At 39.4% G+C, this 24,683-nt stretch overlaps 1 pseudogene; it reads right to left on the reverse strand.

Annotated features, from left to right (window-relative positions):
- Positions 1–3,477: 3,477 nt before the first annotated feature.
- LOC121507302 lies at positions 3,478–24,683 on the reverse strand (annotated as a pseudogene).

Raw genomic sequence — 24,683 nt, forward strand, 5'->3', positions numbered from 1 at the left:
CCCTATGAAAACTCACTACCACCCACACATACACACTGCAGACTGCCAGGAATCAAAGATAGCTAATCAACATGATCAAACATATGGGAGGTATCATTGCCCCCATGAGCTTTCCCATCAGCAGTGAGACTCACTGCTCAGACTTTGGCATCAAACAAAAAGCTGTTCTTGCAAACAAAGGCAACATTCTAAGTAAATTTACATGTTTTAATGTCAAGCAAAATGAATTTATTATCCCTGACTTCAAGTATGTGCAGCTTCTGTGCGAGAGTAGCGCTGTGATGAATGTGAGAAGTGGTTAAGAACAGATGATACAGCAGGCAAAAGCAGTCGTACACCTATCTTTCAATGCGAGCCCTAAAGAGATCAAAGACAGGGGGTTTAAAATATAGAAAAAATACTTGCACTGGAGATGATTTTATGAAAAAATCTGTTTGTTATCATGGAAAGACATGTCTTTGAAACAAATTAGTTTGAAACAAAGATTGAGGCAGTGTGCAAACACTGATAGATTTAAAGTGGTATTTCACTGATTTTACCTGCAAACTGTTTCTCTTTTTACTCAAAAAGTCTAATATTTAGCCTGTGAGAACTTTCAAGAATTTGTTTAAATGGCTCTGGAATTGACTTTATAATAATAAGAAACACAAACCATCATAGTAACCAATAAGCCATTTTTATGCTTGAAAACACTGATGGTGTGTTTTGTGCCAAACTGGTGGCAGAGTGTTAGCTTGCAATGGATTGTGGCAATTTCACACTTGAAAGGCAAGTGGTTAAGAGTCACATGAAACTTAACAGCTTCATAGGGTTAGGCTTCATACATTTTAAATGTATGCCATACTTTGATGAAAAAAAAATGTTCTCCATACTGGCCCTCAGACATAATTGTGGCCTCAGGTTTGCTCTGCATTTACCCTGGTGGACTTCTGGCTCAAAGCCCAGCGTAGAAACTGTGGAGTATGCTCAAAACACCAAGGCCAGATCGAGGTTAATAAATGTAAGAGAACACTGACCCTTAACTGCATTATTTGGGTGTGCAAGTCAGACTTTGGAAAACTGCACATTCAGCTGGACTTACAATTTGCACACATGTAAAATTGTTGGTACCCTCTTGTTAAAGAAAGAAAAACCCACAATGATCACAGAAATAACTTGATAGTAATAATAATTATATCATTTGTGTCCAGGTCAGTTTGATTTTTTTTTTTTTAAAGAGGACATACAGTTGAAACCAGAAGTTTACATACACTATATAAAAAGGCACATAAACTTTTTTTTCTCACCATCTAACATTAATTCAGATTAAACTTTTCCTGTTTTTGGTCAATTAGGATTACCAAAATTATTTCTATTTGCTAAATGCCAGAATAATGAGAAAAGGATTTTTTTAGACAATTTTTATTACTTTCTTCAAAGTCGAATTAGAAAGTGACAGGACCAATCAGCGTCGAGGGGCAGTACTTTCAGGCGTGGTGGAGTCGTAATGTATGCAAGCAGCAGCAAGAGGCTGGTGCAATTATGGCGGAAGAGATTAGCGTGGATGCTGCTAAAGTGCCAGTTTTATCAGAACTTGACATTTCTTCGTTAGAAGAAGAACAAAGAACAGCAGTGAGTTGTTTTCTTTTCAAAAACTGACATGTCAACTGAAATGGTTACAGTCGCTATGGTTCGCATTATGCAGTTCTCTATGGTGTTTACACCGTCAGTAGGGGCGCAGCGCGGTAGCAGCTACGTCATGTTTTTTTTGCTCTGATTAGCCCGTAAAGATGTGAGACAGAACGTCCATCCACTCAACCTCCGAGTTTTTTTTCAAAGGCTCTGCCCTTTCCCAAACGCCGTCTATGAATGTGTGAAATGGATGTGTGAAACACATCCATCTGATGTGCCAGGTTAGAAACACAACTGAACGTTTGAGACGAAACTCTGTAAGTGCTGTAAAACATTTAAACACACTATTGTTCTGAAGCTATTGCTCTGAACTGCAGGAGTAGGATGAAATTGCTTGGATTTGTCTTTGTTTTGTCCTTTCATGTGAATTTTTGTGCTTCTACTATGGGTCATGGGTCGGTAACCCTTGATAGATAAATGCGCTTCCTCTTGTCCTTCTGACCTGTTGACTACGGGCTCTGCTAAGCCTCATGATGACAATTTGTTGATGTAGTGCTGACATCCAGCAGAAATAGAAATCCAGCGTATCTGCTGCAGAGGGCTCCAGACTGCTGGAGCTGGTGGAAGCACTCTCATTGACTTAAACTAAAACCTATCTGGTCCGTTGCCTTGCTTAAGCAGAGATGTACAGAACACATGTCTGGTGAAATTTAGGGGTCAGGAACAATATGTGCTTCCACGTCAGAGTCTCAAAAAGTCTCCAACAATGCCAGGAAAAGTTGCTAGATTTGTCGCTGGTCAAATTAAAAAAAAAAAAAGTCTAGAGGGGTCTGAAAACCCACTATAGTGAAAAAGTCGCTAAGTTGGCAACACTGGACAAAGCGACACACAAGGTCAGTGTTGGTAGTTTATTGTGTGTATGTAAAACATGCAGTTCAGTAACATAAACACAAAGGTTGAGGAGGAGGAGACTGTTTTTGATCATGCTTTTGGTTTTATTTACTGTGTTTAGTTTGTGTGAATGAGCACTAATGCTTTAGTGTTTGATAACAGAATATAAGAAACAAGAAGTATAAAAATGTAAGAAAGATATTAAAGACTGTTTTACAACTTTTTTTTTGTTTATTTAGCTTTTTAATTTGCCTTTTTAAAGAAAAGTAGAACAAAGGAGATCTTTTTTTTTCTTGTGCAGAACCTGTGGTAAAGGAAATTCAAATGCTTTCAACAAAAAGAAATAATTGTGAAAAGAAATTAAATTACTGCTGAAACTGCCTGATGGAAGGATCGTGTCTAAGCATCTTTATTCATATTATCGTCACTCAGCCTTTTTCAGGTTTACACGTGCAGTGCTCGACAGTTGTTCCTGTGCTGGAGAGACGACTTGATCCGAAAGGTGCTGCATGCTGATGCCAGCACTGAAAAGTAAAATTGTAACTAAGGATGGAGGAGAAATCGAGTTGGTGTCTCCCTGTAAATTCCTAGGGTTTTCAACCCAGGGCCTAAAGCACTAAAACATAAACAGATGCTACGTTAAAGACAGTAGGATTTTATTTAAACTGCAATCATTAGTGTTGTTGACAGCTTATTTAGGGAAAACATCTACAATAAACAGTTCAGTGCTTGAGTATGTCATCATATATGCTTTTTGATGTGTAGAACAAATCCCACCATAAATCCTAACACACAGTACCCAAACAAACACCGACCAGTTCTTCAGGTTAATTCTTATTCATTACGTTCATGTGAGGCAACCAAACATCTAGGACAAGTTTGATTACTGAAAGTTTACAAGTATTGCTCTAAGTTTAGTCGCTGTCCAGCATGTTTTTACATCAACCTTTTCATTAATTCATCACTTTTCCCAAGTTAAATCTGTGCAACCATGAGCCCATCCATGGACCTCTGTAGGGCAAACTCAGAGGTGACGAGCCAGCAGTCCAGCATCGGAGCAGAGGGGATACTGTAGTCAGCAGCAATGACAAATGACAACATAAAAGACCTTATATTTGTCTATCAGAGCTTGACTGTGCACCATAGGGTTGATGTTTTAGGAGCTTTTAAAGACAATAAGTCCAGGTGAGACAAATTGGTTAAAAACAGCTTAGGTCTTGAAGGTTAAATTTCTCTCAAACATGATTTTCATCATAATACGGAATAAACCATACCTAGTAGCCAGCATCTCGTTGTTTTGGATTTTGAGCTTTGCAAAGGGAGGTTTTTGCTGCATCACCTTATAAGCTGCTGGACCAAGAGCTGAACACAAAAAATTAAATAAATAAAGAAAAGTTGGCATTATAAGAGATGTTCCACAGCATATTTGCATGTGGTGAATAATATCTTCCTCAATAACAAGTGTGAAACCATTTGTTGATTATTTTGTATTCAAATCAAGCCAACAAATCCACCCACCTAAAATCCCTGTGAGGTTTCCATCTGTCGGCTGTTGTCTGATAACAGGCCAGAGGAAACGAAGACCTCTTTTCTCATGAATCAAGAGGACGATCCGTGTGTCCCTGCTTACAAAATCTATTTCTCTGGGCCGTCTGATCACTGTCACACTAGAAAAGGAAGCACATTATCTTACATTTATTACAGACCCTATAGTCTCAGTATCAGCTGTAAATGCTAATTTACATTGAATTGGACAATTTTGAAATCATTAAGTGTTTTTACAGTGTATTTCAGCAATGTTGATGTTGAAGCCCTGTTCAGCCTAATCAGCTGAATCTTGGTTAGTCTTTTATTGTGAATTTTGTTTTTCATGTTTGAATTCCAGGTAAAGTGAAATCAAAATTTGTGTCTCGACACAGTTTTAAAGACCCAATATGTAGAAATATGCACTGAAATGTCTGTATTAATTTTAAAAATGACCATAGAGGGTATGCATGTGACGTCACAGGCAGAGTGAGTCTTTGCAGTTCCAGCCGATGGAAAGATGAGCTGGAGACAGAAATCAGTTGGGAGAAAGCTGTCGGCTACCACGGTCAGTAAAGACCCTTGGCTGATGGAATATGTTTGTGGAAATATTTGGAGTTGTTTAAGTGTGTTAAAGACACAAGATGAACCTGGTCAATTACAGAAGCTACTACAAGCATTCAGTTCTTGATAAAAATTCTCAAAACTGCGCCGGTATTCGATTGGTTAAGGCGTGCACCATGTACACGGGCAGCCCAGGTTCGAATCCAGCCTGAGGCCCTTTGTCGCATGTCTCTCCCCCACTCTCGTCCCTGTTTCCAAGTCTATCCACTGCCACTGTCCTCCTCTAACCAATAAAGGCACGAAAAAGGCCCAGAAACTTCTGTTCTTGGTGTTGGTCTTTAACATTTGCGATTTTGAAACTGTTAACATCTATCACTGTCAATCATGAACCAGGCTGATGTGTGCCTTCAGGCTCTGCTTTGTGTCCTTAAAATTGGGTCCATATGATGTCAGAAAACTCAATATATGACCATACATCATGTAAACAGTCCACCGTGTCTTTAAGAAATGGTTTGGATCTTTGTCAAGTCCAAATACCCCTAATTTAAGTAGATATTGCCCCCTCTTTTATCCACTCCCCATAGAGCCACTCAGCTAAAATCTGTTGCGCTCTGAAAGTGACATCAGTGCATGCCATCTGTTGCTATGCTCCTATTTCCCAAAGTTTTCAAAGATAAATTCTTGATTTTCATTAATGTAAAGGGACATGTCTCGTCATGGTGGCTGCCGTTGGTTGTGAGTTCAATCGCCTAAACTCACCCCCAGAACCAGCCCCTCTAGACATTTCCAGGGTGTAAAGACCTGCACTGCTCAGGTCTGCACCCCCTCTGCAGCCTACTTCTTGTTTTGTATTAGGGACCCACTTAATTTTCAAACAGCACTTTGTACACGTACTTACTAAACATAAACCGATATTTTAGTTTAACTCATGAATTTCTTATAAAAAGGGAGAAAAGCTTTTAAAAGTGCATTTATGCATTCATGTTGGTCGGGACCCCAGGGCGCATGCACATTCTGGGATCACCCAAAGACAGGTTATCTCATGCTGACGTTTTTAAGTTACCTAACCAATCTCTCACAACGATTCAGGTGAGTGAATAGCGAGTCTTCCTTTTTCACCATGACCGCTGAAGTCTGATGAATATCTAGCTGCAGCCAGAAAGATTTTATGTGTTTCCTCACAGTATTATTCCTGAGATAACCATGTAAACTCACCTATCACGAGTAATGACTTCATCCTCCTGAAGGTGGATAGCTCTGCCCTGCGGGTCTCGTACAACGGTTCTCAAGTCATCAAGCTCAAACTTTTCAGTAGCTGTGTGGATGGCAATCCTTCTGAATCCTCCCAGTGATGCATCGAGCTCACCGTTCACTAACAGCCCTAGAGCAAAAGAAACAGTGTTGGAGAAACAGATACTTTCCTTTAAAGCTATGCTGAGGAGTTTTACCTGGCTGTGAAACAGACCCAAAGTAACACTGATGTCTCTATATGACATACAAGAACAAACAAGTCAATCACTGACAAGACCAAGACTATACTATATTCACTTTCTCTGTGATTTAAACAGCATTAACAAAACAACAAGAACCCCTGATTATACACAAATTTTATCAAGACAGGCTGTAAAGGCTGCATTATTGTTTGTTTAAATGCATAAACTGTAACGTATGTTAAATACTTTTAATTAAAGGTGCAATATCAACCTGTTTGATTTGTAATAAGGTACAAGGTAAAGACACACAGTGTTCAATAATTTATAACTGACACAAAGAAACTGATGAGGAGAAGAAAGGATGGAATATCAAAGGTCCATTGATAAGGATGTTTTTTTTAGGATTAATAATGATGGCACATCCAGAAACATTACTGACCTCCATTTGGATGGTGAAGAAGTTGAAGATTGATGTTTCCATTGACATTATAACACAGTGGGAGAGCCTGGTTCTCAGTTTTACGTAAAAACTGGGTGATGTGAACAACTGGATTTGGAACAGGAGGTGGAGGGCGAGCTGGACGAGGAGGTGCATATCTGACAGGAGGACTAAAAAGGTGCGCATGACTTAAACGGGGAACATTCATCTGAGGAGCTGCTGAGGAACATACAGAGAGCAACAGTCACAAATGCAAAGGAAACACTCAAACTCCCTTTCCCAAACACAGATTTTGGTTAAAAAAAAATCTACGTATACATTCGAGTTTAATTAACTATAGCTATACTATATAAATGATTGCAACATGCTCAGAAAACAATTTTTTTTACTTTTGGGCAGAGGCACCAAAACACTCCAACTTGTTTGACATTCACATGAAGAATTAAATGAATCAAGTATCATGTTCTAACATTAACAAAATTTTAGAGACAATATTTCCAGCTCAGCTCCTACAGTACGTAGGAGTAAAAATGCGCAATTGAAACCCATTTAAATTGCAATTTTTAATCTCACTTTCATCAAGACATAAAACAGATTTTATTGTCTGGGTGTCACTCTGGGCTTTTGCCTTTGAACTGGTTATTTTTACTACTCTCCACTAGATGGTGCCATTTTAAAGATATTTGGCATATGGTGAAAAACATGCAAAAATTAACACTGCATAAAAATCATTATTTCTGCTAATCACTGACATATCCCAGGTTGTAATAATTCAACACAAAAATGTACTTTGCATGTAGTATGTTGAATAAAAAAGTATGATTATTATGTGTTTTAGATACTGAATGAAAAGCACGTTTTTTGCACATAGCAGCTAAGGGTCACAATATTTATTTATGTGTTGATGTTAATAATTATTCTCCTAATTATTCAATTACTGCATTTTATGTCTTATACTTGAAGTAAAGAACATTTTGTAGTCATATGTTCTGTTATCAAGTAAAAAAAAAAAGTATAAAATCTGTCTCTTTAGTGAGCCTACTTTTCATTTCATCACACCCCTTCCTAATTATTGTTTTTTCTTGAAGCCTGATGTTACTCTAAATCTCTCTGCGATATCATGTAAGAAGCACACGGCAAACCAAAGTATCTTCTTAGCATTAAAAACAATGACAAAAGTGGCATTTATACACAAGCTGTAGGCTATATATTTGATCATGCAGCTGCTGAGTGGAGCTACATTTGCATCCATAATGTTGCCTCTCATTCTCCATTTGAGAGCTGATGAGTGCGAGGGGCTGAGGTCATTTTGATTGGACTGCAGAGGTACAAGAGGTGGCCTGTGCCCCACCTGGAATCTAAAATCTGTTTGGTCACCCAAGATGCAACTTCCGATTTTTTTTTTTTTTTACAATTTATTGAATTTTAAAAAGTGACAAACACAAATCTCTTTTAGGTTGTGTTAGCTGATAAGGCATGGGTTATAAACAATAATATTATCATCAATTCAATGATAGGAAATGGTTATAGCTGAAATAGAAGAAAAAAACTTACCCAAAGGTTTGTCATAGTACTCTAAATCATCAAAGTCTGCTGCAGCAACTGCAAAACAATATTCATAGTCTTGTCAGTAAATTTTCTCCTTAAAAAACATTTGTTAAAGCTATATCTGACAAAATTACACATTCAAGTTCCTGCAGACATTTCACATATCACACAGCTGATGAGCACTACCTGAGTACTTAAAGTCAATTCATCATTCATAGAATTTGTTACAAAAAACAACAAAAACTTATATGTAATAATTTCAAGATAATGTGTTACATTTCCCCCAAAACTGAGGATTAGGTCAATATCACGGTGCCATGTTTTGCGCATTTTTCCTTTTTTTTCTACTACCCCAAACTCAAAATTTGGAGCACTTTGTAAAATGTAAATTAAATCAGAATTCAATGATTTGCAAAACTCACAAACTCATATGCAAAACTAAAGACACAAAAAATTATTAATGACGTAAACTGGGGAGAAGGTTTGAAACACAGCTAGCCTGAACAAATAAATCAGAGACTGCTAGTGCACTGGTGTTTAATGTCATCGTGTGAATTATCAACTCACTAAAGCCAGTTAATGTCTGAGCATTGAAATAAAAATCCTAATATTCATTAACATTTACTCCAAACTCATTTCAATTACTAAACTCTGATTAATAACAGGCTTTATAAACTAAACCACACCTGGCAACTCCATACAACCTGCTGCTGATGATGAAGGTGTGGGAAGAGTGAGTGTAAAAAAGCTGATCAGATTCAAAAAATGTGAGGGAATATAGTGAGCATTATCTAATAATTTAGAAATGTAGATTTTTTTTAATTTGACTGACAGTTCTAAAAGTTTTCACTTACAACTGGGAATCAAGAATAAAGTTGATTGAATGGATCTTTTTTACTTAATATTGATTAATCTGCTCTGTTGTTAACATGATTTTCATGTTGAATTGTACACTTCCACTGGAATTATATTAATGCTTTTAAGTAACTTTTTTTCACTCTGTGTCATAACAACCTAATGCTAAATTATACAGCCATGGCCTCCCTTTTTTTTTGCAACTTTTTTATTAATTGGTAAGGTAAGGCATTACAAATGTTTTCCAGTTATCACTATTAAACCATTACCCCAAACTAAAAGGCTAATGAAGAACAAGAAATTGACTTACCTTTCTAATGTGCTCTCCGAAATGAGAGGGAAATATTGAAAAAATGTTTTGAACAGTCAAGTTTTTCAATTGTGTTTGCTGTTTTGTTCATATTTGTGTTACTCACCATCAAATCTGTCGCTTTCAGCACCTACCACAGGTGGTTCCTGGGGATACAGGATGCTGTTTTGGACTATAGGTGCATGTGTCCTGTGTGGTTTCACCTTCCTTGGGCTTATGAAGCACATCTGCACTCTCCCCCGGAGGCTTGGTGACCACCATGGATGTCAGTGGGGTCACAAAGCTGTACTCTAGTGACAGCTCCAGAGCCTCTTAGCATTCTCCTTCTCAAGACCAGAGAGTCGCAGTCTGAGGTACAAGTTGTCTGTATGTTATGATGAAAAAAAAAGAAGAAAGACAGTTAAGGTATCCAGGTACTGGCATCATTCCACAAAAAAAAACGAAATTTTTTTTTTACTCTTATTAAAACCTATCTTTCATTTGCAATTGAACCTAAGGGAGCCCATAATGAACCCTATTTTGCTTTTGTATCTGTAGCCAGGTGAACTGGAGACTATTTAAAATACTGGTTCAATAACCAAAATGTTAGATTCTAGTCATTATCACTTTAAGAGCTGCTGCTCCACATTGGGGTATCACTGTCCTTTTAAGAGCCAAGCAGGGCTAGACCCGCGAGAGCACAGAGTTCTCATGAGACTTTAGATGCACGCAGGAGAGGTAAACAAAATACCCGCAAAATGCTGGACTTCTGCGGTGTGTATTATGTCCATGTAGAAGAGAAAAATAGCTGTAAACATCAATTTTATCCAAAGATATGCATCATTATCAGAAGTTGAAGTAATGGTAATGTTTGCACAGCAAGGCTGGTGAGTGATGATTCTGTATTCCTGATGATTTTTGTAGTGTGTGTGTCATGGCTGCGGCGCTAAGGGAAAAGACTAAGCAGCCGGGCAGCGTGAGTGGTCACTTCTAACTTTTTCTGGTAAAAGTCAAAGAAAACTGAGTTATTTACCAACTTTTTCACAATATGTGCATTTTTGTGTACTGTTTGCCTGATTTAGAGGGGAGGTATGTCAAGTTGAGTTCCAGAGGTGTGTGTCGTTGAGTGTAGGCTACACACTGCTGTGAAAGTGAGTTTATTTCTCTGTAAAAATGTATTTTCTCCCCATGTAAAATTGTTTGCACTGTTTAAAGAGTATTTGCACATTTTTGTTCACTAATGCACTGTGAATTTACACTGAAATAATGCACCTTTCTGAGGTTACTGAGAAGACTGTGAGTTTTGTGGCTCAGGAAATGTATTAATGCAAATCATATATTTACTTTCTTTGTCTAGAAACTAGCCACTACTGTTGTCTATTAACTGTTGTTTACTGTTGTCTATTCACATCGTACTTTTAATGTGAATCTGGTCAGATAAGGCTACACCTTGTATCAAAAATTCAGATTACAAGCTTTAAGATTTTATTTTGCAATAGAAGAGCAAGATAATTGTTCCATACAGTGAATCCTGTGAAATCCTACAGTTCTCAAGTCTAAAAAATTGATGTTGTTCTCATGCTTACTGTAACTACAGTAGGGGAATAAAGACCCACATAAAAATGTATTTAGTGTGTTCCTGTCTCTTACTGACGAGTGGTGGTTTTGTAAAGGGATTCTGTTCTGGTAGCAATATTTGATGGGGAATAATTGGCCATTGAGGTCTCTTCTGTAATCTTAAATATCAGAGTACCAAAATTCAGTGTCCACACAGCATATGAAGTAGGGTTGGGCGACATATCGGGTATACTCAAGCGGCAACCTCTGGTCCTGAAAAATGAAGCCAATGCAGAAGTGCAAAATATTGCAATACAGCAAGTGTCCACTTGAGGCTGGCTGCAGGAACACCAGAACTGGTTTACAGGTTTACAGCCTGGTTAAAAAAAAACACCAAACATGTCTCAATAGCTAATGTCTTCATGTGCTCTCACTGTACAGGGGGTGAACTTATTTGTACCACAATAGTTAAGATCATATTTAGGAAAAAACCTTGCTGCACAGTGATTGGGGCGTCTCGTTTGACTGACAGATAGCTCGACAGGCAGAAGCTACGTTTCTGTCAACCAGAATGTTAGCTAGCTAGCTGACAGGAAGTCAAGCTCAGTGGGCGGGCCGTTAGGTTGATCCAAAGTTTGGTTAAGACCGCAATGTTAATATGCAAGCTGCTGCAGATTGGCTTCAAGGGCAGTTTGAGTCTGCCTATTGTAATCAGACGACTGACTTCACACAGGCAATGTCGAATTCTTTCTACAGTCTATGGGTATACTGGATGTATTGTGGCTTTTGCCATGCACAATGTATAAAATGACTATATCGTGAAGTTTTGAGCTGTCAGTGTGCATTTCTCGCTGGAGTTTCGCCTCCCCCATTGTCTCTGAATGTATCTCTCTTACAGCACAGAGCTCACTCCCCCACCCATCCAGAAAACTCTCCTCCTTGTATGCGTGTTTTTGTATCAAGCATGGGAGAGTGAAGGAAGAAAACAGATGCAAAGGTGAGCTAGCGATGTTAAGAGAAGGACAACAAGAAACCACACTGGCTCTTTCATCTGGCCGTGATTCAGATTTAAATAAGAAGACGTCAAACTAAACGCGTTAATCTTTAAAATATGCCGCGAGATGATGCTGAGATAACGGCAGCAGTAACACAACACGTCGCCAAAGACATGACCCCAGTTTTGTTGGAAAGCCAGGATTTAATTATCTCATAAAGACACTCGACTGAGGATATGTGATTTGCTGAAAATTCCCTGCCAGAGTCGTACGTCAAAGAGAAGATGTCCCAGCAGCTCACAAATATGATCCACTTAGCCACAACTACAGTGACTTATATCAGCCTAATAGTTCATTACATCAGCAGCTAGAAGCTATAAAGATTGTGCCTCCAAACAAGCTTGTTTCCTGATGGTCACACATGAGAGCTCCTTGCACAAGCTCTGAAAGAAACATCAACATGGCGACTGTAGACATGTCAGTACATGACTTTTGTCGTTTTTGAAGAGAAAACAACCCAGTGCTGTTCTTTGTTCTTATTTCAATGAAGAAATGTCATCAAGTTAGCAGCATCCATGCTAATCTCTTCCGCCAAAATAGAGTGGTGCAGGAATGAGTCCCAAAACGCTGAAGTAAATTAGCATTTTAGCACTTCCCTCGTCTGAAAGTCTCTGGGATTTTTGAATGAGTTTTCGGTTAAATGCCTGAAATAAGGTCTGTGGTGAACGCAAGCTCAAGAGAGTTTAATGTTTTATCCTACAACATAAAATACATCTGAAACGTGCCACACTTTTGAGTTGTGTATCTTTTCATGTCTTAATGATAGCGGTTGCTAAAAGACAGCTAACAAAGACTACAGCGTACTATATGTCATCATCCAAAGCGCGGCAACTGAGCCTGCCGTTCACTTGTATCCGTGGGTGATGACGTTAAATTCAGTTGACCATGTTGTAGGTCAATATAGCATGACGTTAGCTTTTTACTTTCACCAGTTAGATTAACGAACCAGATATGATGCTTATATTGTCAATTTGTGAAGATTATCTTTATGAACAAAACGTGTAAGTTTCATAAACTTTAATTGGACACAGAGCTTATTTTCAGCAATAACCTAAAAACCCATTGAACAATCCCATAGGCTTGACGCCGAGGGAACCCATGCAACACTAACTTCCAGGTTTGACTACAAAATTACGTCACGACTGCACCACTCTATTGCACCGGCCTCTTGTTGCTGCTTGCTTATGTCACGATTCCGCCGTGCCCAAAAGTACTGCCCCTTGTTACTGATTGGTCCTGTCACTTTCTAACCAGGCCCAAATGGTTCAGACGGGAGCTTTGCAAGATGGATTCGCCAGTGAGAAACACGGAAACGGGCGTATCCATCTGCTTTGCAAGGTTAGGTCCAGTGGTCCTCAACACAGTAGCAGACTAATCAAAGCTGTGAGTCTGAATGGTGGACTAAACTGCAGTGTGTTGGCCAACAGCTGCATCTTAGGATCGGTGGGTTTTTGCTTCACCCTTGATAGGGAAAAATACTAAAAAACCTAAATTAATCTGATCTCACTGAGGAATATCAATAATTACTGGACCTTAGACTAAAATAATTAGAGACACATTATCGACATAAAATAAAATGAATGATACATAAAGGTAAAACATTTAAAGAATACCGTGAGAAATGCACTAAACATTTTCTAAAACTGCAACATAGAAATATGCCCAGGAAAAATATTTGCAATGTTTTAGTTGAAATGGAAATGTTACACCTACAAATGATATTCTCAAAGCTTTTTTTGCAATTTTATACTCAAATTTTAATGATGGAGAAATTCAATCAGTTAATCTTTAATTGATGGGATGAAATCCTAACCTCGTCTCAAACATGATGGTTTCATCCATGAAAGAAAGCTATGTGCTATATGATGCAGTACTGTCTATTCAGAATGGAAAGTGTCCTGGATTAGACAGGTCACATGTCAAGTTTTATAAAACATTCCTCCCCGAAATTAAGGCGGGTTTATTAGCTTGTTTTAATTTTTCTTTGAAAACGGGTCAGCAATCTAGCTCCCAAAGAGAAGGGTTAATATCTCTATTACTAAAACATGATGCAGATGGCCAGGCAAAAGCACCTGTCAAATTAAATAATTAGAGAACCCTGACACTTTTGTTTTGTGATGCTTATATCTTAGCTAAATGTGTTGCTCTTGGACTAATGGAGATAATATCTGATGTCTTTTTGAAATAACTGGGAGTTTTTATATCAGTGTTTATAGTTTATATATATATTTATATAACCTGTATATAAATATATACAAGGTCTAATGCTCACAGAGATCACAATTCAGTAGGTACCTCGGTTTTGAGCTCACAGTTCAGTTCATCAGTTCACTTATCAATTTTCTTTTACAAACTTTAATGCAGCTAATACATTTTTACATGTTTGAAATATACATTAGTGTTATTTAGAACCATCAGTGATAGTTGGTTCAGCCTGTGATGTATTAGACATGAGAAAAAAAGAGTAGAGTGAAAAAATATAAAAAATAAAAAGCAAAACAGAAAACAGCCCAATAGCTCCTGATATGAAAATTGCAAATTAATATGCCAATTAAAATATGTGCTCTTTAGAGCAATGTATCATTTATGATATGATAAAGATTTATGATAAAGATCTGGTGCAATGGTGCAAAATCCTGTCTCTATGTCAGTGAAGGACTCCAGACTGGCTCATGTATCTGAGCAGAGTGCTTAAAAACACATTTGTCCTCGCTGTTATCCACTTCTGCAGGTTAATGTATAGACTTTAAAATGTATAAGCAGCGGTAGTATCTTAAACTCACTCTGCTTTCACATCCAGATGCATTTCATTCATTTCTGCCTCTCTTGCAGCAGGAGCCAGAAGCACACTTTCCTCATCAAGTGGTTAAATAGTTGGTAACTTTTGTTTGCTCTAACATTTATTTCTTTCCTGTCTCTTTTTAATGGTCCAGATGTATTTGTCGTGGAACAACGTGCAGCAAACCTTGACGCCTGAACTGTGATGGTTCAAGACAAATACAAAAACCGTTACACCCCTAATCCATTGGTATATACTGGATGTTTGACATCACACTCGCTCTTTCTCTAGAAGCTGTTTAACTGTGAGGTAGGCCCAGACCCTCTGGATGTTACTGTCAGACACTGTCCCAGTTGACTCCATCGTAGTATTTGTTTCCGTAAACACCATCCTTGTGTTCCTCTGTCATTGTCCAAAGGAGTTCAGATCTGAGTGCCTCTGAAACTTTTATGTAGCTCTAAGAAATGTACACCTGGTTGGAGGGGGGTAAGTGCTTGCTGAAATGGCGATGACTTGTGGAGTGAAGGTTTCAATGTCGTTGCCAGTGATTTGACCCGCCACAACAATCTCAGAGCCATTATAATACTGGCTGAAGTTAGTCTGGGTCACATTAACCCCACCCTCATAAATCATGGTCACATCAATCAACAAAGGATTGGCCACCTCTTCATAGAAACCCTGTTGAAATCAAGTTTGGACTCAGCATCAATGTTGAGTATTTCCACAGTGACTACAGTATTTTATCAGTCTTTACGATAGAGTTACAGTAGTGATTTGAAATACCTTCAGCTGTAAATCAGCATCCGAGTCTTCATGAATCCTCCGTGCCACACCGTTGTTCTGCAGTGACATCTTTTCAAGAAACTCAAAGTTGACATCAGGGCCGAAACCGAGACAGTAGAGAGGGAATTTACCGTTGATGGACTCTCTTACATTTGACTGAATTACTTCCAGATTTGTCACACCTGCAGACAGAAGACCAAGGTCAAGTTTAATCAAAGATTGAAAGTGAACTAAAATTCTAACCTGAAATGCTGTTTCATGTATGCATTAAATGAAACATATTTTGCGACCACTTATTCAAAGTTGGAAGGGCAGAATTTTTTGAAAAACTCTTAAGGTGATTGGATGGACGTTTTGTCTGTGACATTCATTAGAGGCCAGTCAGAGCGACAGCACAAAATGAGGTAGGATGCATGTGTAACTCAAGTAGTAACATGAGCTTGGCTGGCAGACGCTGTTGTAGTTTGTAAACAGTGGAGCTTGTTGGCGGATAAAACAAAGGTTGAGGCCTGCCGGGGGAAGTGCAAAAACATTTTCCCTGCAAAGGAAAGTTCTCAGTGTGGTTCTTTGGTTCTCTTTCAATTAGAAAATGCAGCCCTGACCTGATAAAATTGTTCTACTACATCTACTGTATATCTGCTCCACTAGCAGTCATTGTATGTAAGCCTTCCTGGAGCACCCTTGCCGCAATTTCAAGTCTTCCAACCACAGGACGATGTTCACTACTTAGAAACTAGGCACTCCTTAAAACCCTGAAGTCCCTGAGCTGCCTCTATCATTGGAATACCAAGTCTAGTACCATAAATCAGGTCTCTGGAACAACAATCCTCAAGCTCTGACTGCAGGCTAAGTCAAGGAGCATTGAAGAGCTTTCATCTCACTGTCCAGAGCAGTGTAGATCAACACATGCCTCATAGCCCTCCCTGTCAGTACCAGTGGTAGCATTGAGTTCACCAAGAACAACCCCTGAGGACTGCATCCTGTGGAACACTTCCTGTTGTAGAGAGTTCACTCACCCCTGTTGGAGCATAGACTGCAAAGAATAAGACAGAGTCCAATGAATCGGTAATTGACAGGCCTTACCTCTGATATCAAGGGGGCCAGCAACCACCGGTGCCACCTCCTCAGTGTGGCATCCATCAGCGCAGCCAGACCAGTAGTAGGTGTATCCACCCACACTAGTCTCGCCAGTACCAGGACGCCTCACCTTAGACAAGGCAGCAATGGCAATCCCAAGCTGAGCCAGCTCCCTGGACATCACAGGTATGCCTCCTTACCTTGTTTTTCCTGGAGAAGTCACGACCTGGAAAGGCTGCCTCAAGTCAAGCTGAAACTGTTGAAAACCGGTCAACAACACCTCAACCTTTTGTGATGTGCTTACTATATATGCTTATGTTGCAACAATGATAAAGTTCAGATTTATTTATTGTGTAGCATTTTAGTGTATAGATGTTCGAGTGGTTGTGTATGTTATTGTAACCTGAGGTTGGGTCTCCATCTGTGAGCAGTATCAGGATAGATGCTGAGCCTTTTCTGGGATGTCCGTTTAGCATAAATATTCCTTCTAAAACGGCTTGGTTAATGTCAGTTCCTAAAAAAAAATAATATTAGCATCTTGATGTCAAATGTGTGTCTCTAAGTAAAGAATTTTAAAAAACGACTCATCTCCTCTGGATTGAATGTTCTGTGCAAAATATGTGATGCTAGCTACATTTTGTTTGTTAGCCTGAACAAGTTCTTGTTTCCAGCGAAAAATACTGTCATCAAAAGTGATCAGACCAAAGAAGTCATCTTCTACCAGGTTGTTCAAGATATGAATCAGTGCAATTCGGGTCTGTTTAAAAACATTATTCACACATTAGAGCGTTTGATTATCATATATGAGATTATATAAAACTTTGCTGATGTGCATTTTTCATCCTCAGTGATAAAATGCTAAATAGATATCTAAAACCAAAACTAAAATTCCTTTACTTCTAGTGTTGCATTTTGTCACAAACTCAGACTCTCATAAAACTGTACCTGTTGTATTTTCCTCCCGTGCATCGAGCCACTTTGATCAATGACAAAGATCACATTTTTTGGTATCTGGGCAAGATTAGATGGAGCAAAGTGATGAACAAAGTACCCCGATGATTTCTAGTGGAGGAAAGATCAGATGTCAAGTGATTAGAAAATTATGTTATATTCAAAAACTGCTACGCTGCTGTTGCTAATAGATTTAGTAAAGGTCAGATTTACCTTGATGTCTCCAAATCAGGCATCTCTGTTGATGTCATAAACAATGACCAGATCTCCATTCATACCTTGCTCTCCACAGCTGTCACATGATTTCTGTTGACGCTCTGTTGGGTAGAAATACAGCCACGCCTGGAAACAGGGAAGTTAAAGTTTTATACGCCTTTGACGGCACGTTTCATCACAACTATGTTTGTGAGAGCCGATAGTATAGAGATAGAGAGCTGATAGACTCTTTCCCAAAACGACAGTGCTGCAACAAAGTATCAGTTTAAGGGTGTGCATATTTATGCAACCAGGTTAGTGTAAGGTTTTTCCCTCTTAAAAGATTTCAGTTCATTTTTCAATCAAGTTGTACAGGTTGTAGGTCACATTAATGATGGATAAAGTTATAAAAGGATTTATCTTGGTCTTATTTTTTTTACATCACAAAAACCTGGCATTTTAACAAGGGTGTTCAGACTTTTTATATCCACTATATGAGATGATTTTCAAAGAGCTGATGAACGATGGTTGTCTGTTTGGGGATTTATATCTTATACTTGGACATCTGCTGTAGTTTTGTGACTCTGTTAACTTAAAGGGATGCTTCCTATTTTTTTTTCCTCTCACTATTAATGCTTTTAGCTAAAGGTGGAGTGTCCACATATTGCTCTTTGCCCTGGGCCTCCAAATGACTAAAACTGGCACAGTTTCTGCAAGGACCATAGCATTATCAGCAAATTCCCGATCTGTGATCTGGACTTCAGCAAATGATACTCCACAGTTTGCTGCCCCTGTTACCCGCCCCATTATCCAGTCCATCTAGGTACTGCAGAGCGTAGGTACAAGATGCATCGCTGCCAGAAGTGTACATGGGGTCCTGCAGGGCTCCAGAATCCCCCAGAGGGCATCTACACACTGAATCAAATGCTTTCTGGAAGTCAATAAAGACTGCAAGCAACCCTCTATTGAACTCCGAAAGCGCACAGTGAGTACCCGAAGTGCCAAGATGCCATCAACCACAGACCTCTTAGGTGTAGAGCCAAACTGTTCAGGACCCTGGTGTTCGAGCAGCAGATCCAGATCCTGTTCAGTAGTATATGTGCAAGGACCTTTCCTGGCTCTGAGTGAAGTGTTATACTCCTGTAGTTTTTAAGCCCAAAACACACCAATGCCAGACCGGCGTGTTGCGTCATTTGATGCACTTCAATTGCCATCAACACACATCAAAAGCAATACATCAACACTTAAACTCCCCACCAGCCACTGCATGGCCATGTGCTCAATACCAGAGCCAGGAGCCCTCTAGGGGATTGCCTCCCCACCTCGCCGGGTAGGTTGCCCTCAAACAGAGCTACTATAAGGGCAGCTAAACAAAACGTCTGTTTTCTTCAGGAAAACACTCCGCCAGCCGCTGATGGCCACACCAGGAATAGAAAGGGGGTGTAAAGTGTTGCAGCACAGTGTGTCCACAGGTGTCTGACCATCAATCATTACAACACATGTCAGACTGCACTAGTGTGTTTTTGGCTTTATATTCTCACACATTACCCTTTACCTCTGGAACAACTATGCCCCTCTTACAGGCAGTAGGGATGATACCTTTTCTCGATACAGAGCAGATGAGAGTATGCAGGAGGCAGGTTTCACCACCCACCTTGAGCATCTCAGCCTGGATTCCGCAAACACTTGGTGCTTCCCGGGCCTTTAGCTTGTTCACTACCTGCTGAGCCACCTCGACAGTTGGTGAATCACGGCTTACAGGTGAGTCCACACACTGCATCTGCAGCATCCACTTGGAGCTCACAACTGGGAGAAAATTAAGAACATTACAAGACTATCTATTCAATTATACATAATATCAACAGAGGACCAGAGAGAGATCAACAGAGGACACCATAGCCATAGCCCTCCACACCACCCTGACCCACTTAGAACAAAAAAACAGTTATGCCAGGCTTCTTTTCATTGACCTTAGCTCAGCATTTAACACAATCATCCCTAGCAGACCAGTATCAAAACTAAACAACCTCGGCCTCCCACACTCCACCTGCCTCTGGATTAAGGACTTCCTCAGCGACCAACCACAGAGAGTCAGAGTAGTGCCCCACCTCTCCACAGCACTCAGCCTCAACACCCACTCCCCACAAGGATGTGTACTGAGTCCCCTGCTTTACACTCGCTACACACATGACTGCACCCCCACTCGCCAGGCTCATCTCAGGGGGAGATAAATCTGCGTACAGGGATGAGGACAAAAACTGTCATTATGGTGCAGCATCAACAGCCTGGTCCTCACCACAACAAAACTAAAGAAATAATAGTGGACTTCAGGAGAAACGGATCTGACCCTCAGCCCACACACATCACAGGGACTGTGTGGAGAGGGTCTCGGGCTTCAAGTTCCTGGGCCTGGACCTGGATGATGACCTGACCTGGAAAACCAACACCACAGCGCTGATCAAAAAGGCACAGCAGCGACTTCACTTTCTGAGGGTCTTTAAGAGCAACGCCCTGGCCAAGGAGCTACTGGTGTCCTTTTACAGATGCTCCATTGAAAGTGTACTGGCATACTGCATCCCAGTGTGGTTTTCCAGCTGCACTGCTCAGGAGAAGACAGCTCGCCAGAGGGTCATCATCACAGCACAGAAAATCACTGGCTGTGCTCTCCCTTCCTTAGAGGAGCTGTTCAGGTCCTGCTGTCACAGGAAACCCTGGGCATCCTGAAGGACTCATCCCACCCAGCACATCACCTGTTCCAACTGTTACCCTCTGGAAGATGGTTCAGGACAATAAGAGCCAAAACTAACAGACTGAAAAAAAGCACATATCCCAGACCAGCTGCAATAATAAATGATAATTGTACTGAATGGAACTGCACACAATTTCGTTGTACTTGTGTACAATGACAATAAAGATTCTGATTCTGAATATATCGTGAGATCAGGAGAGATGGGGAGAACAGCTGTGTGAGCAACCCACACAGGGGGCAGTATTCGTAACACTAAGCTTTCGGGAGCAGTTTGTTTACTGTATGCATAGCATGCAGTGGGTCATGTGTGTGGGTCCATGCCAACTGCCTTATAAAAAAGTGACTTTAGAGGGGCAAACAAGACTATGGTGGAATAGATAAGACTATGGTTCTGTGCTATAGTCTAGGTAATTTATGGGAAACACTGACTGCTCATCATGGAGCCATTATGTTTGTAAAGTTGAATAGTAAATTTTAATTTGGCTGAGATGGTAATAGTTTAACAAAGGTGATGCTATTGCATCCTATCAAGCAGTACCTCTTTGTCTGCAAGTGTTTTGGTGATGGCATTAGCCATGGCATTGGTGCTCAGTCCTCCTGTCACCTCCAAGAAATTGATTCCAGCATCCTCTTTTATGTGCACATCCACCTAGTAATGAGAATTGAAACAGATAAGGGTATGATGTCACTCCAGTCGTGTTTCCCTGGCTCATCAATCAGTAAATAAATGAATGAACAGGATATTCATACCTTGAAGTCTTTTACAGGCTGCATGGGTCGAGCGTGGATTTGCAGCTCATACTTGCCCAACTTGCGTTTCAGTAGTTCCTCATACGTAAGTTCAAAGGTGACTTTTTTGTGAGCTGCTACATTTACCGAGGTCTAAATTCCTCAAGAGTCCTTCTAACAGAGCTTCAACAGAGAAGATGATAATGGCATTAAAGGAGTACCCTGACGATATTTCACATTCATCTAGGAAAATTGATAGAAAGTGTTTAGGAAGGGCAGGACTTTTGAACATTCTCAGAAGGTGATTGCCAAAACTGCCACTGTGGCTAAGTCTGAGCTTATCGCTTCACCAGCATCATGAAAACCTCTTAGTGTTGTTTTTGTTCTTTATTTCATACAGAAAGTTCTGGTAAAACTGCCGCTATGCTAAAGCTACATCTGAGGTAAACACAGCACTGGAGGCTGCCATAGTAAACGGCTCCAAGTACAACTAAACCCCGCCCATAGCTAGTCCTCGTTTGCCTTGAATGATGCTGATTGGTCCAAACAGTGTTGGCTCAAACGTTTTATATTGGAGCTTTTCAAGATGGCTTTGCCTGATGACAGAGATGGAGTCTGGTAAACCCATCTGCTTTGCAAGGTTATTAAAGGACAGTTTCCAGAATGCCTGTAACTCCAATGAATACTGATGACCTCTCATCAGAGGTCAAGCCCTTGAGATAATTTTGAATCATATTTTTCCTTTTTTGAAATAAGAAAAAAAAAAACTTAAATAACTCAGGAAAAGTCAGCTTTCTTAGCTACTAAGACTTTTTGTCCTGCCTCATCCCAAAGGCCACAGAAATACATTCTAGAAATCCCCTGGCAGGATCTCAACTACTGATCATGTACCTGACAATCCCTGCACTCTGACCTCGGGACACAGCATCAGTGTACTGCTGCTTAGCTGCTTCCTTAGCTTTCACAACTCCATCGTATGGCTGCCCATCAATAAACCTGAGGAACAATCACAACCTTTTGTTGTTACAAATGATTCATTTTTATTTCTGTCAACTGTTAATATTGATGAGTCATGATTTTTTTTTTTTACCAACATTCTAAATTTACTGATGAAGGCATTCTTGGGAATATGGACTTGAAACTCTACTTCCTTTGACTCGCCCATTTGATTGGCCACATGGCTTGTGATGACAGTGGTTGCATAACAACTGCTCACTGTTGAGTTGATGTGAAAGCTGTAGATGTCCCAGTCATCCTGTGCAAATACCAGAAGCCCATTTCACTATTATTAGTAAATGACTTTGGTGATCCTCTGATGACAGACTAGCCAAAGATCTTATGTTGACACAAAACAAAAATTGCCAGCATCAGAGAAGGTCATTGGTTTACGCAAACAAACACCCAATCCTGGAGTCCTTTTTATTTCTGTTATCCCTTACAGCAAACTTAATGATTAGCATCATGCGGACCATGATGTTAATCCCCTAAATGGATTTTCTTCAAGCATAAGTGTTTTAATCTCCCCATGTTCTGGGTCTTTTTGGTATACTGACCACTCGTGTGTGTGTGTCGATTGACCTTCTTGCAAGAAATGAAACCTTTTTGTCGGCCGGCAGACGTCTCTATCTCATTTTTCATCAGCAGCACAGAAAAATTGCCACAACAGTTGGCACACATGTCTGAAGCAGGTTATGGCGTTGTTTACTATTTATTAGTTATGGAATGGCATTATTCCAATTATCACTGTTTCCAGAAAAATACATTGTGTTTATGCAGTAGTTAATATCTTGCTCTATCTGACTCATTAACACATCTCTCATCATGTACACACATGCGTTCCAAGTGAGCAAGATGCATGCGAGTGTATGTGAGTGCATTCAAACTCAGTGAACAGTACTAAAAAAATTGTTTGACCTTTCAATACAAATCTTTGTATTGAAGGTCAGGGTCTCTTTTTTTCTCATCCTCATAAGCACCACACACACACACACGCACACAAAGGTCCACACTCACCCAAACATGACCTCACTCAAGTAATAAAAACAGAGGGAATCAAAGATGGAGCTGCAGAGGAAACCAAAACAAGCTCTGGCTTTGTTTGTGAGACAAGTTCTAAGTTGACACAGGTGCCGTACTTGAAACATCTGTGAGTCGAGGCAGCTTGGATAGATTCCTTTATCATAACTGGAAGGATGGAAAACAGTTACCCCAAAATCCTGCATTTTCTGCATGTATACAGATTTTATATATATATATATATATATATATATACACACATACACACACACACACACATATATATATATATATATATATATATATATATATATATACCAACTTTAGTAAATTAAATTTGAAGTACTTACACTGAAACAATCTCACGCTTTAAAAATAACAGTGAATTTATATCAAAGTTGTTGCTCATCATTGATATATCAAAGGCTGTGATAGCCCCTTTCGGGGAAATCCAATTTTCATGTAGTTTTTGAAAAAAAAAAAAAAATCAAAATTAAAATTAAAACAAAGGGATTTTATGCTTTTAAACTGGTATTAAAGGGTTTAATTCCTGAAAATTAATCAAAATATTATTCTCATTAGGTCTCACGCTGATGAAAAAATTAATGCAAAAAAACGGGGAAAAATGAATGCTTAATATTTGTATTGGCGTTTATGTATAGTTGTCACATTGTATGATGCTTCATGAACTTAGTACCTCATTGGTTCTTCTACATAAATGCTCTCATTCTAAATGTATACCTTATGTAACATGGTACATAGAGCTACAGGATGTTAAATAGAATAGCTAACCCTCTAATATCTTATTAATGCATTTGAAATGTTTCTTTTACTTTTCGGTCAAACACAATTCACCCATCCCTAATATTTCAGATAAACTGACCCTCCAAATATCACAAACTTCTGTCACACTGCACGATTTCCGTTTTTGGGAATTTTCTGATCATTACTGGCACAAATATAAAGGACAGAAAGTACAGAAAAAAAAATGTTTTTATATACTTTACTGAAGAAATTTACAGGATTTTAGTTGGTTTAAATCAAGTTTTACTTTTTGAAACTTGCCTGGGATGGTCACACCACCTGAGCTCTGATATGCTTGCCTTGAAATTGTGACAAAGGGGGTGATAGGTCAGGTAAATGGAGAATATGTTCACCTACAGCAGCATGTCATGTACAGTTTAAAAAACACTTTTTGATGAATTTAATTTTTATTTGTTTGCATTTGACACTTGTAACCAAAACAGTGCATGTCACGTCACCCAGCCAAACACACTGACAAACACTAACACACACTCAAACACACAATGTTTTGTTGATTACAGAGACATTAAAGGCCATCTTTCAAGAATTCCCTTCAGCATCAGTGTAGCTAACTTCATTTCAAAGTTTACCAACATTTTAGTGCTAGTACTAAACAGAGACAAAGTTCAGTGTGGTGAAACTTCAGACAAATCCTGCAAATCCCCCCAAAAAGTCACACCAAAGCTTCAGATTTGTGTTCATTTACCAGGTTAAGTTCCTTGAATGTAATTCTTTAGAGCTCATACACAGCAAGTTTCTTACCTTGTTTGCAAGTGTGGTAACCAAAGCTGACAGCAGCCCAAAGAGGACGAGTTGCACCACAGCTGGTGCCAT

Source organism: Cheilinus undulatus, linkage group 3, assembly GCF_018320785.1.
Source record: "Cheilinus undulatus linkage group 3, ASM1832078v1, whole genome shotgun sequence".
Classification (NCBI taxonomy): Eukaryota; Metazoa; Chordata; class Actinopteri; order Labriformes; family Labridae; genus Cheilinus; species Cheilinus undulatus.